Source organism: Urocampus carinirostris, chromosome 13 (genome assembly GCF_059441175.1).
Source record: "Urocampus carinirostris isolate Australia breed hairy pipefish chromosome 13, RoL_Ucar_1.0, whole genome shotgun sequence".
NCBI classification, from domain to species: Eukaryota; Metazoa; Chordata; class Actinopteri; order Syngnathiformes; family Syngnathidae; genus Urocampus; species Urocampus carinirostris.
Window position 1 is genome coordinate 28,083,676 of NC_142361.1, and position 9,678 is coordinate 28,093,353.

Sequence of the window (9,678 nt, forward strand, 5' to 3'; positions counted from 1 at the left end):
GGAAGCAATACATCCTAGGTGTGCCCTGCGACTGGCTAGCAAACAGTTCAGGGTGTCAGCTGCCCACTGCCCAAAGATAGCTGGGATGGGCTCCAGCCCCCCCGTGACCCTACTGAGGATAAGCGATGCAGATAATGGATGGACATCCTAGGTGTTTATCTGTTTTTCACGTTTTAAACATAATTGCGTGATTATGACTACTATCAATGGTAGGTCTGTGCCGTGAAATGCCCATTTTGTGGGACAAATGAAGGCATATTCGACTCGTTCCCGCATTACATTCTAATCTTTTATTCATAATGTAAACATTATCTTCCTGGTGAATCACCCAATCGAAAACACAAAGTAGTTGGTTGTTTACCCTCTTGTGAGAGAGAGCTTCGTCTTGTTAGCAGTTTAATGTCCTCCCTATCGACCGAGAAAAACTTCTGTCCCTTCCGCTAACAGTTTGATAATTACTGCGGTATTGCTTGTTGCTGGCAAAGAGGCACTTGAGAGCAGAAACTGAGAAAATACTTTTCTTCGGAAAGCCTCCAATTGATCAGAAGTAGGGATTGGTTGTTTGATTTATTTTTTCCCCAAATCACATACGAATACTCAATTACTCATCCCTTATGTAATCACCAATATCAAATTGTAATTCCACTACGATCTGGACAGTACAGCAGTGAGAAAACTACGGCCCATGGGCCACATTCGGCCAGTCGGGCTTTTTAATCCAGGCAAGATGAACATAAATGCTAAAAAAATCTCAACAATATTAATAAAGCGGTAAATAAAGTACCAGCAAAAATGATTTTTGTGCCAAGTTTGTCTCCATTTCCCTTTTGTGTCTACTACAAAAAATTTACAAAATTACTATAAAACTTTATACAGTATTATTTTTCTTTAAATCTGAAAAGACAAAAGTAGTACAAAAATACCGCTAAAGTAATTCCATGTTACAAATATACTACTGCAGAATTACCACAGAACTTGTACTACAGAAATATTGCATAAATAATCCCAAAATACAACTACAGCAATACTACAAAAATTTAATACAACAAAAATACTACAGTAATAGACCAAAATATTGCATAAATATGATGAAAATACTACCATGGGAATTACTCCAAAAATACAAACAAAAATACAGAAACACAGTTGTACTACAAAATACTACTATTGTAATACTACTTAAGACTACAAGAGATATACTGCAAAAATACAACTACATTCATACTACAATAATACTACAGTATTTCTACAAAATATTTAAGTAATACTACTACACGAATACTACCAGACAAATACTGCTATGGAAATACTACTACAGAAATAATACAAAAATACGACTACAGTAATACGACAACAATAATACAGTAAGACTACAAAATACTGCAGAACTACTACAATATACTACTATATAATACTACGACATAAATACTAGAAATACTACTAGAAAAATACTCCTAAAATATAATTACAGTAATACTGCAAAATACTACTACAAAAATACTACTAAAATACAACTATTGTAATACTACAACAACACTACAAAAGTACTCCTACAGTCGCAATACAAAATTATTACTACGGAAATAAAACCACAGTAGTACTAGAAAATACTACTACCGAAATAATACTGCAGTAGCACTACAAAGTACTACTACAGCAACACTACCAAAATATAACTACAGTTATACTACAATAATACTACGGAAATACTATATAATACTACTCCAGATTTACTATAAAAACTTTAGTTACACAACTTTAGTAATACTACAAAAATATTACTACAGTAATAATAATAATAATAATAATAATTTCCTTTGTATTGTCATTCTTTGTAACAATGTACACAGAACGAAATGTCGATACACCTGACCCGTTGTAGCAATACAACAATACTTCAGTAATACTGCAGAAATGCTAAAATAATACTACTACAGAAATACTACAAAAATGCCAATGCTTTAATTCTGAGTGTTTCGAAAACCATTTGATAAAACTAATCTATTTAATAACAAATATAAAAATACACATAACATATAGATGTCCACATGTATATATATTCGTAAGTGCAAATGAGAAAAATTGGATAGGTCTCCAAACCGGGGCCACTGGCCAAATTTTTTAACCCAATGTGGCCCTCGACTCCAAAAGTTTCCCCACCCCTTTAGTACATTAAATGTCCTATTTTTTACCCAAAATAAACAAACGTCAAAAAAGCCTGTCTCTTCCCAAGCATTTTTCTTTGAATATAATCCGCATGAATTATAAATAGGAAAAAGGTTGCATACGTAAATAAACTCCGAGGACGCCCCCGGTGCACAGGAGCAAAAGCACGCCTCTGAGTTCGATCAATACATAATTCAGCCAGCTTTAATGAGTGTATGCTTATTCATTAATGGTATAGATAGAAAACAATGAAGGACACTTAGAGTGGAGTGACGCTTCATTGCGTGTAATTAGGTGTTGATTGTCGTTGGCTTTACTTCATTAGCTTAAATTCCGCCGTCAATGCCGGCGGTACTCAAGTGAAAGTAGATGCCTGTTTTATTGTCGTAAAACGCATTTACTTACAGTTTATTTGTGATTGGAAGTCTGGATACATTTGTTAGAGATGCACAAAAGTTTTCTTTTCTACAATAGGATTGTTAAATTTTGGTGGATGTGGACCTAACAGAGGGGGAAGCAGGAAGTGAGGTGCTGAAAATAAGGATGGTATTTCTTCACAAAACTAGCAACATAGTAACAAACGGACAAGGGGGCTGAAAACAAATGAGATGTCCAAACAGAACCGATCTAACGGGATCCAAACCAGGAACAAAGACCAAAATGGGAAATGGAGAAGCCAGGAACAACGTAACAAACAAGTTGCACTAAACTACCAGCAATATGTCCACAAAAACAAAATCAGAGGAAATAATGACAGTGGAAATGAAAATGACCCAACGACGTGTAATGTCCTAAATGTAAAGGGTCGGATATTTAGGGACAGGTGTGTGTGTCGTGATGACTGATTAGTTTCACCTGTGCCCGCTTGTTTGGCGCCAGCCGCTCCGGGCTTCCTGATTGGTGCCCCATTCTACTTAAGCTCAGTCCTTTCTCTCGCCTGTTGTCAGTCCGTCAGCAAACCTCTGTTTCTACAAGGGAAGCACTTTGACTCTGACTCCCGTCGGTCCCGCTTTTTGTACCAATTTTCCACCCGTCTGTTCCTGATTTCCCCATTTGTCTCTGACCTTACCTGTTTTTTGACCCCGACCACGTTTTGCTCACCCGTCCCGGCTTACGACCCATTTTTGATCCCGACCACGTTTGGCTCTCCTGTCCCGGCAATCGGCCTGTTGTTTCCATCCTCGAAAGATCCACTTCCGCATTCGTAACACGTTCCGATTATGTGAGCGACTTTCTTTCTCTGTCCAGCGAGCACAGGATCGCGGGCGCTGCATTTCCTCTTTATCTCAATAAACTTGTGAGAAATGTCACGCGATTGGGTCCACCCTTTGTGCTGGTCGTGACAGTGTGGTTGTTGGATACACCCGTGCCCAGTGCTGAACCTATTTGGCGCTCTCTGTTGGAAGGAGGCATACCAGACCTAACAAGGATTCAGTTTTCCCCCCAGGTTTTATTTAAAAGCAATTCAAGAAAAAGGAGTCTCTGATAATAAGCATTTTCCCCCCCAAAAATTAACAAGTAAATATCCACCTTTTAATACACCAGGCTTAGCGTTTTCCTCCAATAACAAATCCAAATACCCTCGAGGGTGACTGAGGAGGGAGTTTTCTGCTTTGTTCTCCCCGTTGCGCTCACACATTTGTTTATCCATTTACTTTTCCTGCTTATTTACTTTTACCCATACTTCAATTCTTATTTATTCCATTTCTTGTCCTACTTCTTGTTCTTGTTGTTATTGTTATTATACTTCCTCTTTTTTTTTCTCCTTATACTTTTTCTTCATATTTATTTACTTTGTGTAGATATAAAAGTCAACCATGGATAAAAATCCTCCATTTACCTTTATCATTTTAATAGATTAAAAAATATATAAATTAGTTTATAAAATATGAACTAAAAAAATCTAATACATTTGAGAAAAAATAAAAGAACCTGATATAAGCCAGTAAAGTAAATAAAAAGCGAAGACAACATTTATTGCAGAAGTAATTAAAAGTTCAAATAAATACAAACCCAAAAAATTGTTCAAGAAACAAAATCTTTAGAAAATAAATGTAGAAGTAGAATTAAAGAGTAACCCATTAAAAAAAACTCACCTTCATTTATTTCATTTTTGATATTTTTTTTCACTAGTTGACACATGTATTCACCAATGTATTTGTAATAATTCTTTTTGTTTATATACGTTTTTAAAATTCCAACAATATCAATATTTTATAAATCTATATAAAAATATTATATTTTCTTTTGAGTGCTGACGTTAAAAAATATCTGCTTGATACTTCAATATTAATCTATTAAACAAATATCCTGTTTCTATCCTTATAATTTCACATCTTTCGTGCAAACCTGATACAAACGTTTTCAATAAAAGGCCGGTGGAGCAGCTACTCTGAGATAAAGTTTAGGTGCGTGATGCCGCTCCTCCAGCATGCATAAATTAAGCATGAGTGTCTGTTGTCTTTGTTGTTCTGGATTGAACAAAGCCCTAGCAAAATGATTCAGCGGCTCAGCCTTCTCTGCATTGCAATTAATTTTCCGATATATGTTTTTTTGTGTGTGTGATTATCTAGACCAGGGGCCTCAAAGTCACTTGAGTTGGGGGCCGCTGAAGCTAGAATCCGGGTGAGGTTGGCTTAAATGAGCTGATATAAACATTTTACTGTTCTTAAAGGGACAGTGTTTTATATTTTTCCGTTGAATATCGCTGACATGTGTAGTGCAACCAAAAATGAGTCAGAGGAAGACTACCGAGCCTGAAAGGGTGCAAAAAGCAGCCTTTTTCTTCACATTTTACCCAGCCTTTCTCAAAGACTAACAAAAAGAAGGGATTTTATTTGAAAAACACTAGTCAAACAATTGGGAAAGAGAAACGGGAAAAGGAGGCAAAAAATGGAATAAGAAGAGAAATAGGGGAAAAGGAAGAATAAAAGGAAAGGAATTAAAGAGAAAAAAATACATTTTTGTTTATCTTGTTCTTTTCTCTGTTTTATTTTTTTCATTTTATTTTTTCATTGTCTTTTTTTCTTTTGTTTTTATTTCAATTTTCTTTTCTTTCTTTTTTGTCTGTCTCATCCCCCGGTTTAAATGTCAAAGTGTCCATGGAAAAGACACTGAACCTCTAATGCACCCGATAAGCAATTAGGTGCCTTGAATGGCTGACGCTGCTATTGGTGTGTGAGTGTGTGTGTGGATAGCAACGTGTGAAGCACATTGTAAAGCGCTTTTGGAGGTCTTCAGTGACTTGAAAAGCGCCAAATAAATGTAGACCATTTACCCTTTACCATTTACAACGATGTTATGCAAAAATGCATACTGTTCCTATACTAACCCCTGTTAGAAATATTTGTTGTTACTCATGTTTACCATCCTCACTGTAAACAAATATAAAAAACATCTCAACGTCATGACTTTAGCTAGATGTTCCGTCCATGTGGATTTGTGACGGGAAACAAAATCAATGCTGCAATAATTGCCCTAATTTTCTCATCCTTCTTCATCCAATTAGCACGTCAGTGTTGATTGGAATTCCGTTTCGGTCCACTAGAAGGTGTTTGAGTTGAAAACAATTACGCAGAACAATGGCTGCGTTGGCACAATGCGGGCAAAAAAAAAACAACACACACGTGCTTAATCTATGCTTACTTACACTATATGTAAGTCGAAATTCTCAGCATTAATTATCCATCAAAATAAAATCAAACTTGGTTTTAAAAATGATGCATTACAGGACCCTCTGCAACATTTAACAATTGGTAATAATTTTACCCTCTTTGTAAATTTCCTTTACCAAATATGGCATTTCCCCCAGGCTTCAAGAATATGGGTCGACCGAATACCAGTCTAAATCTGTGATTACGAGCCACATAAGTAGTGATGACAAAATCTAGCAAAACGTAAGAGAGAGTCTAAGTGTGTGATGTTGCTCTTATGTGTAAATCAAGGATTAGTGTTGTCTTTGTTGTTCTAGATCAGGGGTGTCAAACTCATTTTAACTCGGGAGCCACACGATAGAACAAACATTCTGTCGGGGGCCGGACTAGTAGATTAAAGAAAGAAAAAGAGACATAAAGAAATAAGAGAAAGAGGGAGGGAAAAGGAGAGAGGGCGGGACAAAGAAAGAAAAAGAGAGAGAGGGAGAGAGCGTGAGAAACAAAAGATAAAAAGTCGTGAGAGAGGGGGAAAAGAAAGGGAGAGGAAGAAAGAAATCCAAAGATAAATAGAAAGACTGAAGGAGAGAAAAGAGAAAAGAAAGAGCGAAGGGTAGGAAGAGAGAAAGAGAAAAGAGAGAAAAGGAATAAAGGAAGTTCAAGCAAAAGACGATAAAAGACACAGAGAGAAAGAGACAAAGAGCAACAAAGAAAGAGAAAAAGAGACACAGGGAGTGAAAGAGACAGAGAGAGTGGGAGAAAAGGGGTGGAAAAGAGAGGGATAGAGATAGAGAGAAATAAATACAAGTACAGTGTCTTTGTTCGAGGCACCTGGCTTTGGCAACATCAAGTTGACATATTTCAACCTGCAGCTTGTTTTTCTCTTGCCATTCTCTGAGTGTTGTCTCGCGGGCCGGATTCAATCCCTTAGCGGGCCTGATTTGGCACGCGGGCCGCCTGTTTGACACAGGTGTTCTAGATTGAACAATCCCTGGTCACCTGCTTTTCTCTTCAGGCTAAACATTGCGTCTGTTGAACATATTAACGTAATGTGAAAGGTACCTGGAGTGAAGCAAATCAGAGAGTGTAAATGTTTGATACCGCTCCCCCCGCATGCTTAAATTAAGCATGAGTGTCCGTTGTCCTTGTTGTAGATTGAACAAGGCCAAAGCAAAAGGTGGCCGGCCTTTCTTTTCAGGCTGTATGTTGTGACTGTTTAACATGTAAACGTGATGCAAACTTTGTTGACAAAATGCCGGGTGAGCCGCAAATCGGAGAGAGAGCGTAAGTGCATAAAACTATTCCCACATGCGTAAATCAAGTATGAGTATCGGTTGTCTTTGTTGTTCTGGTTTGAACAGGGCCCAGCAAGCTGCTTTTCTCTCCAGGATCAATGTGGCGTATGTTGAACATGAAAATGTGATGCAAACTTTGTCAGTAATATGCCGTGGAAAGAAAAATGGAAAAGAGAGTGTAAGTGTGTGACGCTCACACTGGCATAAATCAAGCTTGAGTGTCTGTTGTCTTTTACCAGGGCCCAAGGAAAAGAGCCTGGCTGCCTTCTTCTTCATGCTGGATGTGGCATCTGTTGAACATGTCAATATGAAGCATTTTTTTTATCAATGAAATGCCAGGAGAGCAGCTTGTTGGCGATAGAAGAGTGTGTTGAGTTTCTGTTGCTTTTGTTGTCTTGGATTGAGTAAGGCCCAAGGAAAGAATCCATAGCCTGCCTCATTCTTTGGGCTGGATGTGGCGTGTTGTGAAAATGTAAACATGATGTATCGTAAATTCCACACTATAAGCCGCTACTTTTTTCCCAAACCTTCAACCCTGCGGCTTATTCAGTGATGCGGCCAATTTATGTAACTTTTCTAACAGCCGCCAGCGCCGCTCGAGTTCGAGGCACATGACGCAGCTTACAAGCTAAACGCAATCAAGCAGTCCGATAAAGGAGGAAACAGAGCTACTGCACGCAAACTTGACCTTGCGAGCGTGTTGCTAGCGTGTTTTTGAATAAGGTAGCGCGGGACGTAGTCTGTAAGACAAAGTCTCTTTCCCATATTAAAGGAGGACAACTTGGATGAGGTCAGTTTTAGGGGGGGAAGATGAGAACGGTTTACCGTGACTTCTACATGTGCGGTATGTTTTTTTTTAACAGACCCACTAACAGTATTGCGAGCGTGTTCTTAGTTGCGTATTGCTACCCTTCACAGGCACGGTTTGGGATGAAAGTTATAATATTATTATTAAAGCTTTGAAAACTCTCTCGGTGTACCGTTTTTCTTTGTAAATATGTGTAACCATGTATAATATGTATTTGCAACTGTATATTTTTGTCATGTATTTATTTGTATTTATTTTGGACACTTATTCTGATAAGTCTTGCACTGACCAATTAAAAAGAAGGGGCGTAACAGACGCGGGGGATGACGGGAAGTGAGGACAGGTAAAGGTGAGTGTTTGTGGACACGGCAGACAATAGTGGATATATATTTTTTCCACCCTTACCTTTGGAAATATACACTTTTTTTCCTTGGATTACTTTTAACGGGACCTGGACTCTGCAGGTCTGCATAAAATGTTAAGTACTGGTATCATTTTCTATTCATTTTACCGACTGTGCTTTTTGAACTGTGCACTGCAGCGGTTGATGATGGATTTGTTTGGACAAAAAAAAAAACAATCGCGGGACTTTGGCCTGGACAGATCTATTGACACTAACAAAGATGTTAAAAATGTCAGAAAAAAATGTTAAAACGTCATATTGCCAGACATAACAAGATTGTGAATTTTCTTGGTTGCTGTTAAGATTGTCGAGAAGGGTTGTTCAAACCTCACATTGTTTGTTTGCTGTTATTAGTGTCAATAAATTTGTTCAAACCAAAAAGTTGAACTGAGTACAGCGTACGGTCGTTGAACTGAGAATTTTATATTCAGTTGATTTTTGCAATTGGGAGATGGAATAAGATCTTGCTCTGTCCACTCCACGCATCGGCCTGGTATTGCAGTACCTCCGGGAACAGTGCATTCGCACTGATCGCCTCTTGGCCCTGTGGCTAGGACCTTGACTCAGCCTCTTGGCTGGGAGCGAGTGTCTCGGCCTCTTGGCTTTGTAGTGTATTATGATTTGACTGATAACGGTTAATGGATAATTTATAAAGAATATAGAACAATACACCTCTACAAAATCCCCCCTCAGTTAAAATTGTGCGACTCAGAGTAGGGTTTGGGTTAATTTCATGATTGTGATACAGATTTTACTGTTGTCTTTGTTGTTCTGGACAGAACAAGGCCCGGCTTCCTGCTTCTCTCTGCATTGCCATTGCCGTGAATTTTGAATTGGAACGACTGGAGCAGGAAAGCAAAGCTATTGCTGATATTAAAAATGCATCCGGGGAGTGAAGTGTGTTATGTGTGTATTGAAACACAAAAAAGGAAGAGCTTTTCTATTATTCAAATCTTCACATACACACGCACATCTTTTACGAACATTTGCTTGTGGTTGGAAAACGTACAATACATAAACAAGTCTTTTAGGTCCATTGTCGTTTTTTTTTGAAAGTCCTCATCATATGGGGGCGGCAACAGAAAATCCCCCGCTAGCTCTTATATAGTTTTTTTCATATTTGAAGTCCTGAAGTCTTTTATAAAACATGAGTACCAAAAATCCATGAAATAGTCATGAGCGGAGACTGTAGTCGCAACCCTGTCTAGGAGCTAAAATGGACTTTAAATTGACCAATTTAGGACCCAAATATTTAAAAGCCTCTCTAAAAACTGGAGCAGAAACAGTTTTGGAGGAGAGTTCAAATGAGGATGAAGAAAAATCTGCATCGCAAACACAATACTAACAATAAACGTT

General features: G+C 38.0%; 1 non-coding gene across 1 annotated transcript; it reads left to right on the forward strand.

Annotated features, from left to right (window-relative positions):
- The first annotated feature begins 8,654 nt into the window (after positions 1-8,654).
- On the forward strand, positions 8,655-8,849 carry LOC148354249 (U2 spliceosomal RNA). The gene has a single exon (XR_015852592.1). It is a non-coding gene; the product is annotated as a U2 spliceosomal RNA (small nuclear RNA).
- Positions 8,850-9,678: the final 829 nt, after the last annotated feature.